The sequence below is a fragment of the Otolemur garnettii genome, unplaced genomic scaffold (genome assembly GCF_000181295.1).
Source record: "Otolemur garnettii isolate 467f Iridium unplaced genomic scaffold, OtoGar3 scaffold00023, whole genome shotgun sequence".
NCBI classification, from domain to species: domain Eukaryota; kingdom Metazoa; phylum Chordata; class Mammalia; order Primates; family Galagidae; genus Otolemur; species Otolemur garnettii.
This window is the reverse complement of record NW_003852418.1, coordinates 8,830,852-8,851,286: the sequence shown is the minus strand read 5'-3', so window position 1 is coordinate 8,851,286 and position 20,435 is coordinate 8,830,852. Positions and strand designations below refer to the sequence as shown.

The 20,435-nt window shown below is 45.6% G+C and overlaps 1 protein-coding gene across 2 annotated transcripts in view; it reads right to left on the bottom strand.

The window, feature by feature from the left end:
- EYA2 (EYA transcriptional coactivator and phosphatase 2) overlaps positions 1-20,086 on the bottom strand; it is a 258,220-nt gene extending 238,134 nt beyond the window's left edge. For both annotated transcript variants that reach the window (XM_003787676.1, XM_012803838.1), the window contains exon 1: positions 19,738-20,086. The gene's annotated coding sequence lies outside the window, so the exon portion shown is untranslated. The remainder of the gene's footprint in view (positions 1-19,737) is intronic.
- Between the last annotated feature and the right edge of the window lie 349 nt (positions 20,087-20,435).

Genomic DNA, 20,435 nt, shown 5'->3' with positions numbered 1-20,435 from the left:
CTGTGCTACTGATTTTTTTTAAAAAGTGTGAGCTCTCCTAGGAAATATTAATCTTTATGAGGTTAATCCAAGAAATTTGTCCTAGACAGCTCTTCATAAACAAGGGGGTCTTGGTTCCTCTTTCCCCATTTCTGCAAAATATAGAGAAGAAATGGGACCGGGAGGGGCAGGGCAACACGGTAGGGCAGCAGAGCGGTAGAAGGTGGGAGTCCTGGCCTGGCCACCTGCCATCCTGGGCCACCCTGGCCCATCCTGGGAATGCTGTTCACTCTAAAATAGACGTGATAAAATGAATCACCTATGAGGATGGAATGAGACGGTCCTGCATTCTAGCAACCGGCTTCTCTCCGACCTGCTTCTCCCACCAGCTCCCTCATCTCAGCAAATGGCAGTTCCCTCCTGCCAGCTACTCAGGACAAAAACCCTGGAGTCACCTCTTCCTACTTCCCTCCCTGGAGCCAGTCACTTAGCAAACCCCATCAGCTCTGCCTTCAAAACATATCTAGAATCCAATGACTTCTTATCCACCCACTGCCACCGCCCTGGTCTAAGTCCCCATCACCTCCACGCCCAAACAGTCTCCTAACAGGTCTTCCTGCTCCACTCTCTGCCACCTGCAGTCTGCTATCACAGCAGCCAGCGGGACTCAGCTCAATTGAAGTTAATCCTGTCCCTCCTCTGGTCATAGCCTTCCAGTGGTTCCCACCTCACTCAGAGTAGAAGCCAAAAATATGATGCTGCTGCACAGGCCTTATATCACCTGCCCCTGGTGGCTTCTCTGACTGTACATCCTGCCCCCTTACCCCTCATTCAGCTTTAGCTACGATGCACTCCTGGCTACTCCTGAAAACACCAGGCATAATTCTGCCCAAAGCTTCTGTGTGCTGTTCTGCCAGATGGTTTAAGGGAGGCCTTCCCTGCCAGGGTGTGCTGGTGCCAGGCTGCACCACCCCACAAGAAACCATTGTTAAACTTGCATGAGTTTTGCAAACTGGCTGTTAAACAACTGGGAGCTTGAAATCGGCCACAGTGGGAGTATTTACACCAGGGTGAGTGGCAAAGGCTGTATATACATCAGGGCCTGTTACTTCCAGAGGCCCCGTCTCCCAGCATGCCACCTCTGTAACCATTCTATTTCTCTCTCTCTCTCTCTCTTTTTTTTTGCAGTTTTTGGCCAGGGCTGGGTTTGAACCCGCCACCTCTGGCATATGGGGCCGGTACCCTACTCCTTTGAGACACAGGTGCCGCCCACCGCTCCATTTTAAATTAAAAAATATACATATATTTTAAAATCACTCTTCCCTACTCTACCTCAACACTCCCTATGCCCCACTTTAATAATTCTCTCCACTTTATACTCTCTATCATACTATGTATATTTCCTTATGTGCTTTTTTTGATCCATCTTCCCTGTACTAAGAAGGAAAGCTCCATGAAGGCGAGGGCTTTACCAGATCCGCACACAGTTGCTTTTTAAGTGCCTGGAACAATGGCTGCCTCACAGAGGCCTTCAATAAATGTGTGTTGAATGGGTGAGTGGTAACTATCATTGTTACTATGGGGAACCTTAGCATGGATGATATTTCACACATCAACAGGATTTATCACACTGGTGAAAGGCCAAAACAAAAAAATAATAAAATAAAAAAAGTGTCACATCACACACAGTAGGGAGAAATGGTATCTCTCCCTGGACATTCATACCCTTGAGTTTCCACGGTAGGGAACGGTTACGAGCTGCAAAGATGCAACAGGCAACATTTTGACCCCATCATGGGGAAACCCACTCTGAGCCGCAGCTCACAGAACCCCGACTGGGGGAGATCTCAGAGATATCTGGAGGTCATGTCAGCCCTCCTTTCCCTCTCCAACAAGCCCTCATCACCACCCATGATCTAAAGTAGACCCCTTTGTTTGCAAAATTTTTCTAAGAATAACTGTACATACTTATGGGGCACATGGGATATTTCGATACCTGTATACAATGTGTAATGATCAAATCAGAGTATGCGGGAGTCCATCATCTCAAACATTTATCATTTCTTTGTATTGGTAAACATTTCAAATAGTCTAGCTATTTTGAAATATACAATACCTTGTGGTTAACCACAGTCTCTCTAATGTGCTGTCAAACAATAGAACTTCCATCTACTATGTAACCTTCTGTTACATCCCCAGCCCCCTCCCTGCTCAGCCTCTGGTATCACTCTAGTTATGAGATCCACTTTTTCAGCTCTCCCATATGAGTGGGGACACATGATATTTGTTTTTCTGTGGCTGGATCATTTCACTTAACATGATGATCTCTAGTTCTATCCATGGTGCAAACATTTTGAAAGCAGCATCCACCCTGGGCTCTTTTTGCTAAATATTAAGAAGTTCTCCAAAGACTTTTTAAAATCGTTTAGCCTCTCCTTGAACACCGAATTCCTTCTATAACATCTCAGATAGGGAGTCATAAATGGTCTCAATGGTTGGCAAGTCCACCTGGGATTAAACCAAAATCAGCCAACTCATAACCTCTCCTGCCAATCCCGAGTCTGCTCGGGCACCACACAGAGCAGGAACAGCTTTCCTTGCTTATGGTAACTCGGGTAACTCTTTACAAACTGTGGGTGAGTGCCTGGAGCACAGGGTACCTGTCTGCTTCTGAATGGCATATGATCCCCACACGGACATGTTCAATGCCACTCTAGAGGGCACAGGACAGACCTCCACCCCAGAGAATTGTGCATCTACAAGTATTAACAGTGCCACGTTGATAGACCTTGATTTACCTGAAGATAGATGCTTTTCCCCATTTTTAAGGCCAATGACCAACTTGGTTGACACTTTATTTTCATATTTTTGATGGTGACTTGGAGAGAGGAAAGATTTCCTTTCTCTCTTAAATCTATCATCTGACAGCCCCATCCCCATGGTAAATGGTAACCAACCCTGCTGGAGAGACTCTAGGGAGAGGTGAGGACTGGGATGAACTAATTATCCATCTAAAAAGGAAAGCTGTTCCTTAGCCCCAGTCAATTGAAGTCATGTGGAAATGTAGACGCAGTGTTGAAAGATCTTGTGATTTTTGCTAATGGAAGCCAGAAATTGGCATTTTTGTGTGAAATATCCAGATTTTCACATGTTGGCGCCATTCTCCTTTTTAAACGCTCCGCAGACCAAACAAAGCATATCTACTGGTGTCAGTTCGCAACTTCCGTGCGTATCAGACGTTCCTGTGGGGCCCTGGATGGAGCATGAGAAAGTCCAGAGGAGGAAACAATGGAGATAAAGCTCAGAGGAAGGAAGGAAACACATGCCCAGGGATGTCAGCATAGCCAGAGTCACCTTTCTTTTTTTTTTGGCTGGGGCTGGGTTTGAACCCACCGCCTCTGGCATATGGGGCCAGTGCCTTACTCCTTTGAGCCACAGACGCTGCCCTCTTTTTCCCCTCTTTTTTTCTTTGAGAGAGAGTCTTGCTCTGTTGCACAACCATAGCTCATTGCAACCTTAAACTCCTGGGCTCAAGCAATCCTCCTGCTTCAGCCTCCAGAGTAGTTGGGACTACAGGCTCCTGTCTAATCTTTGTATTTTTTGGTACAGATACAGGGGTCTTGCTCTTGCTCAGGCTGGTCTCAAACTCCTGATCTCAAGTGATCCTCTCACCTCGGCCTCCCTTTTAACTCTAGCGATACTGATTCTTCAGAGGACCAGTGCATGTCCCACGCTTGGCTGGAGGGTCTCAATTATTGAGTGCAAGTTTTGTATGCAACACTACAAAAAGAGATAACCCACCCTGAAATAAAAGAAAATTCTTTAAGCCTATGGGAATGAGCATGTGGAGGACAGAACAGCAGCATGTCTGTAAAGTACCAAGCTAATTAGAATGTCTGAGGAGCAGAGGAGAGAACGTACCAAGGAGCACAGCACAGCACCTGGACAGAGTACCAGTTTCATAACCAGCACTGCGGCCCAGGAGGAGGGTGGAGACAGCAGAGACACAGGCACATCATCACACAGTTTTGGGCGCCACCAGGAACCAGTCCAGTTCCAGCAAATGTTGCTGACTGCGCTTGGAAATCAACCATTGTCCCCTCCATCCCCAGTTGCAGGGATGGCACAGTACAGAATCGTCCTGAACAGGGACTGATTACGAGACAGACACATGGCCTACGTTTGATTCTGGAACCAAGGCTCCCCAGAACTGCTCATTTCCCAAGGCAATAAGTTTTTTTTTGCTTGGAAGCAAGTTTTCTGTCACTTACATCCAGAACAATCTCAACAGCGACAGGGACCCTTGCCTGGGGTTTTGCTTAAGCCCAGCTTTGGGGTGCAGAAGGTCAGTGATGACTTAAGTGTCATCACCCTGGGCATCCCAGGTCTTAAGAAGTTTTGAGAGTCGTCCTTCCTGGCCTCCACCCCTGCCTCCAGTTTCTACTCTTCTGGTACGGAAGCCTTCAAAGCACCTCTTTCCCCCTCTTCTGTCTGTAGCCATTGGAAATGATCACTGCTTGCGACGTGAACCACATGAGAACGTCTTTGCCATTCTAAACAGTGGCTGACAACCATTTACGAAACCTGCAAACATTTCACCACTTTTAAATCAACCCCAGATGACATAATAGCAATCATCACGCAACTAATGAAAACCCGAAGGAGGACAGATTTGGACCATCTTGCCATGACCCATGATGAGCGGTGATCAGGAAAAAGTCCTGAGAAAGACATAAAAATGAAGCAAGCTGATTGCTCCTTGGAACGGAATCTCAGCCCCATCCTCATGAGAGTCAAGTCCTACTTTTTCCTGGAAACAATTTTTAGCATCTCTTGGCACCCTTTCGGGTCAGGAATTGGTAAAAAGGAAAGCAAGAGCAAGCAAGAGAGGGGCTTAATGCCTTTTCATTCAAATTAGAGTCCCAGGGTCTGTGGCATTATCTGGGAGACAGTCACAACCTATAAGCCTGTAGGTGCCTTTCTGGTGGCTCCTCATGGTGATTTAAAAATCCGAATCATTTCTCCTAGAAATCAAGATTTTGGTGTCTTTTGAAAAACCAGACTACCTGGCAACACAGACTGGTTTTTGGAGTGGCACTGGGCCCTGCTGTTTAATTGTCATACCCACCTCATTAACTGTTACCTGCCTGGACTCTCTCTCTCTCTGGGTATCTGGGTTTGCAATTACTGATTATAGATTTAGGCTCTGTGTATTTTGAAAAAGAATTCTAGAATCATAATTAATTTTGACTCTGGACAGGGCTGCCTGATACCCAATGGAGGTTGGGTTCTGGACCCCCGTCATGACCTCATGTCCCCAGCCCTCCTTGTTCTCAGGCCCCAGCCACACTGGCCTCCAGGCCATTCTCTCCTCAGGGCTTTTATACATGCTGCCTCTTTCTAGAACGTTCTCCCTCAGTGTCCCAGCACTGTGCTCAGTGAGGCCTCCTTCCCCTGGATACTTTCCATCCACCTTCTCTTGAGTTTTTTCCCCCCCATAGACTTATCACCACTTGACACTCTGCATACTTTATATATTTACGTGTTTATTTCCTGTCCGTCCCATTTATTTGCAACTCTATAGAGAGGAGATTTTGGTAATTTTGTTTTTTTTTTTTTTTAATTGAATGGTCATTGTGTACATTAATGCACTTCTGTGGTGTTTTCACACACAATCCAAAACACTTCCATCAAACTGGTTAACATAGCCTTCATGTCATTTTCTGAGTTATTGTGTTAAAACGTTCATATTCTACTCTTAGAAAGATTCACTTGTACCCTTGTAAGATAAACCACAGAAGTGATCCCTTCAATCCCCCTCCCTCCACTCATTCTCTCCTCGCCTCTCCCTCCCTCCTCCCCGTAGTCTTAGGCTATGCTTAGGTTATAGCTTTCATATAAAAGGTTTAAATTCATTTCATAATAGGGGTGTGTACCTTGGATACTTTTACTTCCATTCCTGTGATACTTTGCTAAGAAGAACATTCTCCAGCTCCATCCATGTGAACATGAAGGACATAAAGTCTCCATCTTTCTTTATGGCTGCATAGTATTCCATGGTATACATATACCACAGTTTGTTGATCCATTCGTGGATTGATGGGCACTTGGGCTTCTTCCCTGAGGTAATTTTGTTCTTGACTGTACTCCCTATGTTCAGAGTACAGCCTGGTATCCAGCGGTGCTTAATACATATTTTTGAATGAAGGAATGAATGAGTACAGTTTCCATCTTCAAGAGGAAGTAGAGGCTGTGAGTAGAGGGAAAGGTGGAAGGAAGCAAACCCAGAAAGTTTGCTCACCTGGTCATCGAAAACCAGGTAGATGCTTCTCTGGAAAAAAACACTTTCCATCCTGAAATTAGGGTTTAGAGCCAATGTCAGCATTTTCCCAGTCGCTCTAGGGTCACGCTCCTTTTTACCTGTTCCTCTCAGCCTCTGCTCCATGCCATGCAGGGGCCCCGATTCCTCTTGAAATGGGGCGAGGAGGGCCCCTCTGCCACTGACTGGCAACGTAACTGAGAGCAGAGCCTTCCCCTGTGACCCCCTTTCCTCCTGTGTGCAGATTCCAATCCCCACAGTTCTGCCTTCTCAGCTGCCCGCTGAGGACTTCGCCAGATCACTTTTCATGGGTGGACGTGGAAAGCCAGTCTCTCTGGCTCTTTCTTAAGTCATCTGGAAAAACTGAACTGTTTTCCAGCTTGGACCTTACATCTCAGGCCCTCTTCCACTCCAAAGTATACCAAACGGCATTTGTGCCCCCTTTCATGGGTAGCCATTGGAAACTATCGCCCCACTCCTTGCTCTCTGAACACCATAAGAAGTTCTTTGCTATTCTAAACAGTGGCTGAAATCATAGGGAGCCATGATTTCTAAACTGAATTTGCCCCCAACAGGTAACAAATCGCTTTTAATATCATTGTGTGTATCAGATGCTCTCCAATGCAGGTCACATCTGCTAACCCCTGTAAAGTAGATTCCATTATTTTCACTTCGTAGATGTGAAAACTGAGGCTATGAGAAGGTAAGCAAATCTCAGCTTGTAAGGGGTAGACTTCTGGATCTGAACGTGAAGAGACGGGCTCTTTCATGCTTGAGTTATGCTGCTCCGGAAGCTAAAAGAATACATAAATATATCCTGGTAAAAACTGAAAAATTATAACCAAGGTTTAATGTCCCTTTTACTTCCTTTCCTGCCTGCCCTTAATTAATTCATTGTGCAGTTATGTGAAGGTCAAGGACAAAATAAATTTAATTCTTTCTATGGTGGTTAAAGAGGCAGGGTAGTGCAAGAGTTACGAAGACAAACTCTACAAACACACTCTTGCATGCAAAGCTTGATTCTATCCCTTAACTAGCTGTGTGATCTTGAACAAGCCACTTAACCTCTCTGTGCCTTACTTTCTCATCTGAAATGGGATTAGTAATAGGACTTCCTTCATAGAATTGTTGAGAAGAATAAACGAGTTAGTGCTGATATCATTTAGAACAGATCCGGGCATACAGTTAGCACTCAGACATTATTTTTACCAACATTACATTCATCTGAAGGTTAGGTTAGACATTCTTCTTCTTCTTCTTCTTTTTGATATAGGGACTCACTCAGTTGCCCAGCCTGAAATGTGTGCAGTGGCACCATCATAATTCACTGTAGCCTTGAACTCCTAGGTTCAAGCCATCCTCCTGTTTCAGCCTCTTAAGTAGCAGGGGATTCCAGATTCACCATGCCAGCTAATTTAAAAAAAAAAAATTGTAGAGATGGGCTTTTGCTGTGGTGTACAGGCTGGTCTCAAACTCTTGGCCTCAAGTAATCCTCCCACCTCAGCCTTCCAAAGTGCTGGGATTACAGGTGTGAGCCATCATGTCAGGCCCTAACACCATTCTTCTTTCAAAGACACGAGACACCAAGTAAATGTGCCCGACATCCAGAGAGACCTCATTTGTTTCATTTTATTACACTGAAAACAGAGAGCAGAGTTGCAATTCTAGTTAGTAAAAGATTCTAGTTTGGGAAGGGAATTTGTTGCAAGTAGCTCTCTGGTGATGAGTTTTAGAAGTAAAATATTTCAGTTTTAATGAACAGATTGCAGGAAGAATTTCACTCCATTAGAACTGCGTTTCTGAAACTTCACTCACGAATTCTCCCATGCCTGTATGCCACTTTTGTTACTAATTACTTGATAGAGTCGTTTGGGTTTTTTTTTTTTTTTTTGCACACCTTGCTTCAGTAATTGATTGAGAGACTGCAAAAATATTTTTAAAACCCTCATTACTTTTTAGATACCAGTGGACTTGATTTTAAACTATTTTTGTCTTAAGCAGTAAAAACTTGTGAAACCATTTGTTTGAAAGGCTTGTTTTATCTTTTCCAAACGCGTAATAAAATAAAGACAGAACTCTAAAGAAAAAAATGTTCATGTGTGTTTCAAGTTAATGTGGAGAGGGTACAAACCCCATTAAAAAGAAGACGGCCCTTCAGAGACTAATAGATTCTTCCAGAGCCTTGACAATCCCAAGACTGTAGCTTCCTAGAGAATAGTAAGGAATATTCCCAGAGGTGAGTAACTTTCATTTTCTGCCCTTTCTTTGAATACTTCTGGGGAGCGGTTCCAATTCTATAATACCCTAAGAATGCCACCAGTATTTTATTTAAGTTGTATAATAAATCTACATAGATTTGCTCCATGAACTGGTGAGGACATTGGGGCTCAGAGGGCTTGTGTGATTGGCCCCAAGAGACACAGCAGGTTGGTGGCAGAGTGGGGAGTCCATCCCATTCTTCCCCCAGTAGCTGCCCAATCTCTGACAACTCTGCCCATGGCCTCACATCATAGCCTAGCCTGATCTGAGCAGGAAGTAACTTCACATCCTGGTTGGCAAGAGGCCGCACGATTTCACCAAGAGAAGGACTTTCCAACCCACTTCTAATACTTTCTTCGTTTTTTGTTCAAGATTAAAAAAAAAAAAAAAGATAAAACCTACCAGTTCTCAATGGAAAGGGGGTAAAAGGGCCACAAAAAGGCAGGCTCACTGAGGATGGAGGAAGCTGTCAAAATGTAAAAATAGACCGTAAATAACCTGTCAATCAGGGAAGCCTCCCAGAGTCCACGGCAATTGTGCTTTGGGTCAGACAGACCTGAAATGTAGAGCCCTTGGGCAGCCACTTGACCTGCCCGAGTCTCAGTTTCCCTATTTATTAAGTGGACACACCTACGTCACGGGATTTGTTTGTTTCCAGAGAGGATTAAATGAGTTTTGTGAAAGTGTCTGGCACACAAATCCTGTGAGAGATTTTTTCGATCTTCCTCTCCCCTTTCCAACTCCCCTGACTCCAGGAATATTGAAATTATTTTGGTTCATAACTCTCGGAGGCATACCTGTATACTTTCATTCTTCAAAGTCCCAGAAGTCTGGGGAAATTTCATTCATTAGCTAATAGCGGAAGGTTTAAACATCCACCGTGATAGCTCTCACAGATGCCCACCAGGGCCCCACGCAGCAGGTGCATCATCTCCATTTTGCGTGTAGGAAAACAGAGGTAGAACTAGGATTTGAACTCAGGGAGTTGGGCTCCTGCGTCTGGGCTCTCAGCGATGTACCCCACTATCTGTAAAATCTGGGGAAGAACATGATTTAGACTACTTAGCGCATACAGCCTGTCAGAGTGGGTACCATTCAAAGCCAGGGTTAGGAGGGGGCCATGCGTCTTTGGCAGGATCAAGTAGCAGAAGAAAAATGAGAACTCTTTTGTTTTTCTTTTTCAATTCATTAAGGCTTGTTGGGGCGGGGGAGCAAGAACTTCATTTTTTTTTTCTTCCTGTGACTTCCCCTTTATTTTAACAGGGGGAAACATGCATTTCAAAGACCGCTCAATAGCAGCGTTGAAGTCTCAAGTTCAATCACAATGTTCCCATTGTGGCTGGGGGACTCCCTGGCCTTTAAGCTTGGGTTATAAAAATTTGGTCTCAGCCCAAAGTCTGGCTTTAATAGAATATTTTAATTTTGTTTAATGAATGCTATTTTCAATCTGTTTGGCAGTTTTAAAATGTGTTCTTTTATTTTCAAATTAAAATTTACTAATGTTCAGCGCCTTCTTGGGGGTGGGGGCCGCAGCAAGGAATAGGGGTGATAATAATACAAGCTACTATTTATTGAGTGCTTACTATGTGCCAAACACCCTGCCATGCACTTTATGTGGGTCACCTCCTCTAAACCTCCCAGCCACCCCATGAACAGCAAGTGTCCTCTTGATAGTCTGGGAAGGGGCGAGGGCCAGACTCCTGCCTGAGACGGCAGTCAGTCAATGGTGACCTGCAGGGCCTATACTGTTGACCACTGCCCTACGTACTTACAAGGACTCAATTCCCCCATAGCATAGAGACACCTCATGGCCCAGTATGTAATTCCCTATCTCAACAGGGAATGCTAAGCGCCTCAGTGGAGACCGGCACCATAGCAAGCTAAGGTTTTCCACGTCTTGCCTCATTTAAATTCTCGCAATGGGGGTGGCACCTGTGGGGACAGCGCCTGTGGCTCAAAGGAGTAGGGCGCAGACCCCATATACCGGAGGTGGCAGGTTCAAACCCAGCCCCAGCCAAAAACTGCAAAAAAAAAAAAAAAAAAAAAAAATCTCACAATGGCCTTATGAAAAAATCATTTTGTTGCTATTATTATCATCTCCATTTTATAGATGGAGAAACTGAGGCCCCAAGAGTCTATTGCCTTGAGTCATGTAGCTTTTAATTGTTCCTCTTCATCATCATCATCATCACAACAGTAGCTGACACTGGCATCATACATCCAGGGGTGTCCAACCTGCAGCCCATGGCCTGCACACTGATTTTGTCAAGACTTTTCAACTTCTCTGTGTGTCGGATGTCCCCCAAAGTATGCACAGACCTCCTTTTTACTCTCCAGCTTTAGTTAAGAGTTTGTGTACTTAATGTATGTCCCAAGATGACTCTTCTTCCCATGTACAGCAGAGGGGAATAAAAGGTTGGACGCCCCCTTGCCAGGGACCGTTCTAAACCTTTTATATTTATTAACTCAACCTTTACGATAACCCTCTGGAGAAGATGCACCCCTGTTTTACGGATAAAGAAACTGAGGCACCAAAAAGACCAGGAATGTGCCCAAGTTTAGTACAGTAGCTGGATAATACTGAACAGAGATTTCAACCCACGAAGCCTGGCTCCTGGGTTCCTGCTCTTAATCTCGAGGCTGTAAGTCAGCCCCAAGGCTTCAGTTCAGGAAGCTGGGTTGTCTACATTGCTGCCCATCCTGTACTGCTTTGCGAGGGAAGCAGAGAGTTGTCTATAGGCCAGGGCACTGGTATGACCCATAGGTGAGGCTTCAGGTGCTGAAGTCAGTTTACTGCTCTTACTGAATGAGGCCTGGCTTCTCAGGGGGAGGGTCTGCAGAGTTGGGCTCTTTCCTGCTGTGTGAATAATGGAAAGATCAAGAAGCCACATCAACACCCTCTGTACCCTCATCATAGTGTCAGGGAAGAAGAAGCCTTGGGATACTGGTGAAAAACACACTGGGATCCTTCTCTCAGAGATACTAGATTCGGTTCCTCTGGCCTCTGGATCTCCAGGAGTTAGCACAGAACACAGATAAACCAGTATTGTTGAATAAACAGATGAAAGAACGAAGGCATCTGTGATTACCCCATTGCTGTGCAATGTGTCAGGCCCATAGGAGGCAATGGATGAAGAACAAGTCATTGAAATGGTATCCAAATGGCCCAAGAGCATGTTCTGTCTTGTCAACAAAGATTGTCTTGTCATATTGCAATAGCTTAGGAGTCAGCAAACTTTTTATGTGGAGGGCCAGAGAGTAAATATTGTAGATTCTGCAGGCCATTGGTGTTGGTGTAATTGCTGCTGGGGGACAAAGATTGTCACGGGCAGTGGCTCGGGCCAGCTCACTGGGCTAATGCCGCTATTATTTCAATAGGTTCCAACTCTAAACATTCATTAATTTTTTGAAGGACAGCGTCTGAGAAGCAGCTGATGGTTCTTGCCTTTTTAAGTTGGCTTTTGTACCTACCCTTCAGTGAATATCCTTAAGACAACACAAGTGGTGAGACTGGCTTTAACATCTAGCTTTCCAGGGCAGAATGGTAATTCTTATGATACCAGGCAGAAGTTTCGGGGTTGGAGGGAGGTGGCAGGTGGGATTCCCATCCCAGTGATTAGGAATCAAAACCAATTTAATCCTGGCTGTGGCCCAAGCCCTATGACCTTGGACTAGTTACTTCATTGTTTTGAGACTCAGTGTCCACATCTATAAAATGGGAATAATAACAACAGCACATTTCACCTACCGATATTTGGAGACGGAATAAAGTATTTTCATAGCACGGTGCCTAACACGTATAAGTGTTCAATAAATATGGGCAGCTTCCAAATAAGTCTAACAACTCTGTGTTTTTTTAAAAAACAAAATCCGAAAGTTCAGATCACTAAAAATAAGCACAGAGAGGTGACAATAAGTTTGGAAAAGACCAAACTTTCAAAGTCAGTTCCTGAAGATACTCTGGGGCCCCCAGGATATCAGAAAATTCTCTGCTCTCAGATCAACCCACTAGCAATCTCCTCAATCCCTATGTCTGCCCCACTCCCCCAGCCTGATTCTATGTCCTTTTATTACTTTGTCTTTCGTGGGTCCCTGAGCAAGGCTGAGACATTCCGAGTGTTTCAGACACTTGCTGAGTTTAAGATATTCTCTCCCCCTCCCGCTCGGCTTCCCTCCACACCCTGACCATCAGTTCCTCTGGGTGTATAGCCTATTTAGCAAGAGAGCTCAGGCCCATCGCAGACCGGAGGTGAATAATCTTTTCAGCTTCATTTTTTTTTTTCAAGAGCTGGATGGGGCCCAAACTCTGTTCACAACTCAGACACAAGTCACAACTTGTTAGACCACACGACACCATCCAAGCAGCGTGTCAAGTCTTCCCTCTACTGTCCCAGGCACACAAAAGGCCAGAGGAGTTGCACGATCCTCCCCCAGACCCCTTCCCTTCCACCTTCTTCCATCCAAAAAGGGCATTTAGACCTTTGTTGGAGAGATAAACATTTTGGCAACACCCTGAAACAAAGGTCCTGATATGTGTAAACAATGCACACCCGCAAAAGAAAACAACTCCTTTGTGCTAACGCCCCCTCTTTCCATCTCTCTGAAGAGGAGGTTTCTCCCTACATAAAATTTACAGCAGCACCTGGGTTGGTACCAAACTTAGGACTCAGCGGACACGCTCTGTCTCCCTGTATGTCAGGAAGCTGCCGATCAATGATGATTTGAAGGTCTGTACATTTACCTAGCACCTTAATTATTAGGAAACACAGTAGGCGCCTGTGGCTCAAAGGAGTAGGGCACTGGCCCCCTATGCCGGAGGTGGTGGGTTCAAACCCAGCCCTGGCCAAAAACTTCAAAAAAAAAAAACACAGTAGGGACAAAAAGTTACTTTGGAAACTATTAATACCGTCACCACAACAGGACAAAAAGAAGAGAGTGGGAGGGGGGAGAAACTGTCCAGAAGGAACACAAAACACTTTGACCTCTAACTTCGGCATATCCAGACCCCAGGTAGGCAGCATCTGCTTTAGAGTGAGGGGTGACCCCAGATTGCTGCTTTTTCTCTGGAACAATGAGAGGGAATGATCTGGAGGAGACTGGAATTCCTGCCTTCCTATCTCCCTTTAACCACGAGAATGTCTTCAAGAGTCCTCAGAACCCAAATCAAATCGAGATGTTTCACCCGTGAGCTCAGAAACCTGCCTTCTGCGTCCACTGCAACCGAACACGTCTTACAGGCAGGAATGCAGAGTTGGCCAAGGTAACAAGAACTAGTGGTTTTTGCCCTGTTTTGGTGACCTTCATCGGGCTCATTTATGCACTTCAAGCTCATGACCTAATACATGTTGGTTTGGCTTCCCTTCTCAGAATAGCAGCCTGTAAAAAGCTTTTGAGAATTCCCCGTGTTTTCTCATTTTGGGTCAAGAAAACAAAATCGATATCTAAGTAACCTTAAAAAAAAAAAAAAGGCCTGTGCACTCGAAAAAAAGTGGAATGTTTCCACAAGGACGAAGGATATCTCGAAAAGCCTCCCAAATTATCCAAATGAAGACAAACATTTGCCATTTTTAAGGTGAGATTTTGGGTCATGGAGGATGTGAGAATTAGCTAAGAGGGGCTTTCTTGACATGCGGCAAACAATGACATTTAAAACTCACGTTAAAGCAATTACCTTGTGGAATTTCTCAGTGTTTTTCCCATTTCTTAAACAGAAGTGTGTATGTTTTCAGCATAGTTTCTTGCCGTCATTTTCTTTCTTGGCAAACCCACATCTTAACCATGAAACCTAAAGTATGCGCGCTGCAGAAACAATAATGATGGAAACAGACCCGGCTGCCTCTGGCATGAGTTTTCTTTAGAAAATTAAAACGTCTTTTTGGCGAATACCCTGTATATTTCAGTTAGGAAAGACCATTCCGGGGAGATGAATAGGAAAGAAAAGAGAACTGACAGATTCAGGTGATGCGAGACAAAAGTAAATTTCTGGGTTCGTACAGTAGTCGGACCCGCCTGTGCCTCATTCTTTGGGGAAAAAGATGTTGATTTTATCATTTTTCCTTCAGTTACATTCACAGAGAGCTGACAATTCTCTGAACGGGTGCAAGCAGATACGTTCGGATCTGTTACCTCTGGGAATGCAGATTTTTTTAAAAAAATGTAATTCACTAGCTACTCGGAAGGAAAACAGAGGCAGGAAAACTCCAGAGCCATTGAAATCAAACACGATTTCATGTTACAAACGCAATGCTATTGAGGCTAAATGGCAAAACAGTTTCTAATCTCTAGTAAATACTTTGTTCATGTTTAAAGAGGTTGAAATTGGCATGACGGGGCATCTGAGTTCTTGCTTTAAATGTCTGCATATATGTGAGAACAGAGGAAGGCTTTTCAAAAAAAAGAATAAGCAGGCACATCTGTACTCTAACTGCTGTCATCAAGAGGTGATGACAGCGCTGTTGAAGCCCCCGGATCCTGCCAGGTTTTGTCACAAAGCCATGCCTGTCGGCCCCCACTGACCTGCAGACCGCCTGTCCCAGATTCAGGCAACCAATGGCCCCCTTGACGTTCAAAGTGGCAAAGATAAATCATTCCAGTTACCTGACTCTCGGGACCACCTGTTCCAAATTATTCTTTGCTCTCCAAATGTTTATAATCTAACCTCCAAACAACACCCACCCATAGCAATTCAGCACCTTCCCGTAAACTTGACTCGGGCTGTGCCTCCCGGAATGTTTTAAGGCCTTTCCACTGCTGGTAATTTTATTGACTCTTTTTAGGAACTGAAATGCATAGTGTTAGTATCAAAGGAATAAATCAAATTATCCTTTGTAAATAAACAAGCATTTTCCTTTAGAGACCCGTCCCCAACCCACTCAGTGTCCTGGCTCACAAAGGTTCATATTTGTGTTTTCTAAATAGTTAATATGATTTTTCTTCCATTTAAAATTTAACAACAGGAAAAAGCGTCAGAGCAGGTTCAGAAAGTAATTGCGTTTTGTGAATTTAAAACTGTCCAAATTCAGTGTCTCCCTCCAAGGAAAACGATAGCAGCCCAGGGGGACGGCATATTTCTGAACTGAAGGCCTAGATTTCATTTTCACTCACTCTGTGGCCCTTGTGGGCCCTTTGACCTGTGACTCAGTTTCCTCATTACCAAAGTTAGGATGATAACAATAACACTCAAAAGGGCCGTGGTGCGAATCCACCCGGAAAATACACTTTAAGAGTGGACTTCAGGCCTGGCACACAAGTACTCCATAAACAGGAGCTATTTTCATCATTATTATAAAGGACAAAATTTGCAAGTGAAAGAAATGACGGAGGGACCCAATAGGATGAAAGTGAACGAAAAGAAAAAAGTAGCAAAAAATCTGTTTACAAGCTTTCAGCTTCCTTGCAGCCATTCCCCTATACACATCTGGTGAGTACTTTCCTACCTCAAAACTGATTTTAAATCTTACATGGTGCAAGACATGCCCCTGGCCTTCTAATTCATTTACAGAGAGGCGAGTGTGGGTGCCATCTCAGTTATTGCTACCCAGGGTCACTTTAAGTCTTTGCCACCTGAACGAGGGGGTTTATCTTCCTTGGGGATTAGAAGAGGGTGTTAGTCAAACACCATTAGACCAGTTAAGATCTTCAAACAGTGAAAATGAGGCATTGTCTCCAGTGAATTCTCCTTTAATTGTTTTCCTTCTAGAATCTTCTTCTTGTTGTGTGTATGTTTGGGACTGTTTGTAAATAATGGGGAGTGGGCTATTTAGGAAGCTGTTATGATATGGGGGGTGGAGATCAGGGAAGAGAGCTGGGAGTGAGAGAGGAATTCTGTATGTGTGTGTGTGTGTGTGTGTGTGTGTGTGTGTGAGAGACTGTGTGTTTTCTGTCAACAGGCTGTGTCTTCTCAACTCTGGGATTAATTCTCTGCAAAGAGATGCTTTTTCAGCGGAGTCTACCAACTCCTTTTTCAGAGCAGCTAGCCAAAAAAAAACCAACAACAACAACAACAAAACGCTTCCTTCCACCAACAAAACCCAGTCTTGGGAAGAGTCAGAAAGTTCAGCCTTTGGAGGTAACTGACCAGCCCTTCATCTCCACAAACCCCACAGATAAAGAGACCCAAATACTTGGGTAAATCCCCCCTGTATTAAAGTCTCTGGAGGAGCAGTTTCATCTCTCCCCACAGGAATTCCTATCAGGCCAGACAGCCTTGCTTTTTATCTTGTGCCCAGGTGAGAAGCAGGTAAGTTTTTCTCTTGCCTGTGACACAAACCCCTCTCCCCCAGCCTTTGTGCACAAACACACAACACACACCCCTCAGACCTGTGGACACTAGCACGTGGGGGTTTGCTTCTCCCCTAAGCATCTTTTGTGTAAGGGAGGCCTGCCCAGCAAACGAGACCCTACTCCAGTTGCAACGTCCACCATCCCCACAAAGATACCGTGCGCAGAAATCTAGGAGCAGACATGTGTCTAAACGAGATATCTCCACTCCCTGCCTTTTCTCCTGACAGCCCCCAGCTCTCTCTCTCTCTTTCTCTCTCTCTGCTCAGAAAGACGTCTGTCATGAGCTGCTGGGAACCTCACTTATTCACCATAACGGCCTGCGATTTTATTATACAAGGAGTTTATGGCTGGCCTAATTAGTTTCAAACTGGGCATTCCAGCTGAGGACACCTAAAAAACAGCTGGTGGGGGGAGCGAGCATGAGACCTCGCTCTGAGCTGGTTACGGTTGGATTTCTGCATAACTCTGGTCTCTAGCGCCTGACACAAGTTATCTTTGGAAAAAGTAACTGAAAAAATAAGGAAACGATTTCTGCTTTGTGGGAACGCAGTCATCTTGTCATGGGGGATCCAAAGATATCTTAAAGTGGACGCACTTGGACGGTGTACGCTTTTTCACAAATAGCCTGCTCGAGCTAATTCAAAATGTACTTAGCTATACCACAGAACCTTTTTGCTGAGGGTTTTTTCCGTTCTCCCATCAGCAGCCAGCATTTTATCAATTTATCCGTCTGGAACAAGGCTTACAATCTCTTACATGCAATTTAAAGCAGAAGTAATACCGCATATTTGAAACAGCGTGTCTTGGGTGTTTTTGCCAAATGGTAATCCTATAACAAGTCAACAAATCCGATCTCTTTATGATGTGTTTAATATAACACAAAAGGCACGGAAAGAAGATTCTAAAACTTCAGTGATGAGAACATCTGCTTTAAAATCCCAAAGTATTAGCATATACGTATTTTATCTACCTATTTCCTTTAGTTTTTCATATTAGGAAAGTGATTTATGTGTTTATAGCGTATTCTTACCTACAGAGCCGCTACACTAGGTGAAAAAATGGCAATATATTTCAGATAAAATAGCGAATAATACCCTGAAGCTAAAGTTACCAGAGAAGAATGGGGACCTATAAACTGTTTAAAAATAAAAAGTTGGGGTTCTTTCAGACCTAACCACATTAGCCTTTTCACAATTACAAAATTTAGAGTTCCCATCAAAGGCAAGGAGACCTTTGAAATACAAACACACCCGAATGCTTAGTCAAAAGCAAGATGCAAACCATTATCATTTGGTATATCAATTATCTATGAATGTGCCCCAGCTCCAGGGCATCTAAATGCAAGAAAATGTTAAGTGTAAAGGATTTAAGTGAAAAAGAGAGCAAATTGGGGGAGCATTTCTTGAGAGAATGAACATTTCTTGAGTAAAACTGTCTGGACGATTCTTCGACAAAGATTATTTTGAAAAGGAGGTTCTAGCTCCCTCTCTCTTTCCCAAATGCTCTCTCTTTACACATATATCCCCCCTTTTATCTCAAGCAGCACGGTCTTCATAGGTATGTAAGGTGGTAACAAATAGCTCAGTTCCCATATTCTGATCATAGAAGTTGGACTCAAGCAAGAAGGGGCTCATGAATGAATAGATCGGGTCTGAAATAACAATTGTCCCCTGGTTATAATTTCCTTTGGAAGGGATCTCTCTAACTCAAACCGAATTCAGCGCTCAAATTCTTCCACCATGTTTGTAAATCATTCTACTTCCCCTCCACCTTTGCTAACAGCTCCCCACCAAACATCCACTGCACCTCATAATTAAAAGGAACCTCTAACCGGGAGTGATTTATATCTCAACGTTAAAAAAAAAGCAGTAAATGATTACAAAGCCTTTCGGGGAAATGAGAAAGAAAAGAAAATGGTATCCATAAAAAACGTAGCATCAGTCTTGCTTTTTTAAAAAAGAATTCAGAACCCAGCAGGGTGTACGCTGTCAACTTTTCAGCCAGTGGTTCAGGGAAGTAGGAACCTCAGACTGCAGAAAACGCTTCCAGTTCGACATCTGAGAAAAGTACACGGAAGAGTTTGCGATTGGAATATTTTCACCACTCACGCTTTCCTAATATTCCTTGAAGTTGTTAACTATTTATCTGGGGGGAGGGCAGGAAATATGTGTAAGGAGCTAGGGCCAGCAGGGCCATTTAACCTCTAGACTGCACGGCTAAAAGCAATTCCATCTCTCACTTTCTCCCATTACAGCAAAACCCTCACCTCTTTCTAAACACCCCTTTGATGTGAAGTTTTCTAAGTTTCAACTCCAACTTCAGGAGGCTCCACGACCGCCCGCTACCCTACAAAGCCGTAGAGCGGTACCAGCGCGGGCCGAGCGCAAACTGACTTTTCAAAAGAGTAGCTGGAAGGGAAAGGCTGGAACGAACAGCCTGTTCCAGCTCCTTCCCGGGGATTCCAGCAGTTTGTTGCGCCTCTTCTCGATCGCCCCAAGAACTCTACCGGAGGGCTTGAGTTTGTCTGATTGGGGTAGCACGATCAGGACCCTCCGAGAGGTAAATGGAACCAAACGCTGAAAACCCAGCTGCATCTATACCCTCTGCGCGCCGTGCACTTGTCCCGCGCGCGGAAGCGTAAACTACAGAGTCGTTGTCTCCCAAGCGCACGGGGAAACTGAGGCCCAGAGGCCGGGAGCGACTTTCCCGAGAGGGGATCTGCCCGCTCTCCCCATTGCCCTTGTGCCTGAGTGGCCCTGGGAGGCCCGTGCACCCCCAAGCGCCCCGACAGCTGCGGAGGCCCGGCTGGGCGAGCGCCGGAGAGAGGGGGTCCTGGTCAACCCCCGTCCCGCGAATCCCGGCGGGCGGCCCGGGGCGGACGCCGCGGGCGTACTCACCGGGCGCAGTGGAGAGGGCGCCCCGGCGCGGTGCGGGCAGGCGGACGCGGGTCCGACGCGGCGGGGCTGACTGCTGCGGGCACGTTGCTGTCTCTGCCGCTGCCGCTGCCTCCGCCTCCTGGGCTGCCGCGGCCGCTGCCTGCGCGGGGAGGACCGGCCCCTTCCCCTCCCTTGGCCTGGCCCTCCCTCTGCCCCCGCCCGGGTCCCCGCGCCGCTGCGTGGGCGCGTGGGGGCGCCGAGGCGCGGCGCTGGGCTCCGCGGGCGCACACAGCCGGCGGCGGGACGCGGGGCGCGGGGCTCGGCCCTGCAGCTGCCGCCGAGCCGCTCCCAGCGCCTGCAGCCGAGCGGAGCGCGCTCGCTGTCGCGGGTCCTGGAGGAGGCCGGGGCCCAGCCTCCTCTCCACCCACCGACACCCACACCTCCTCCCTCCCTGGGGCAGCACATCCTCCCTGCAATCCAGGCAGGGCCCCTGAGAAAGGAAAGTCTGCTTGGAAGGGACCTGACAGTGACTCTCACATTCATTCATTCAACACACATGGAGCATCCGCCGTTCCAGGTACAGCTCCTGGGAGATTCAACTAGAACAAGACAGTCTAGTTTTCTGTCCTCCTGGAAGCTGCGTTCAGAGAGACAGGTCATAATACAGAAGCAAGACAAGTTCAGAAAGTTATAAATACTACGGAGGGGAGGGAACATCC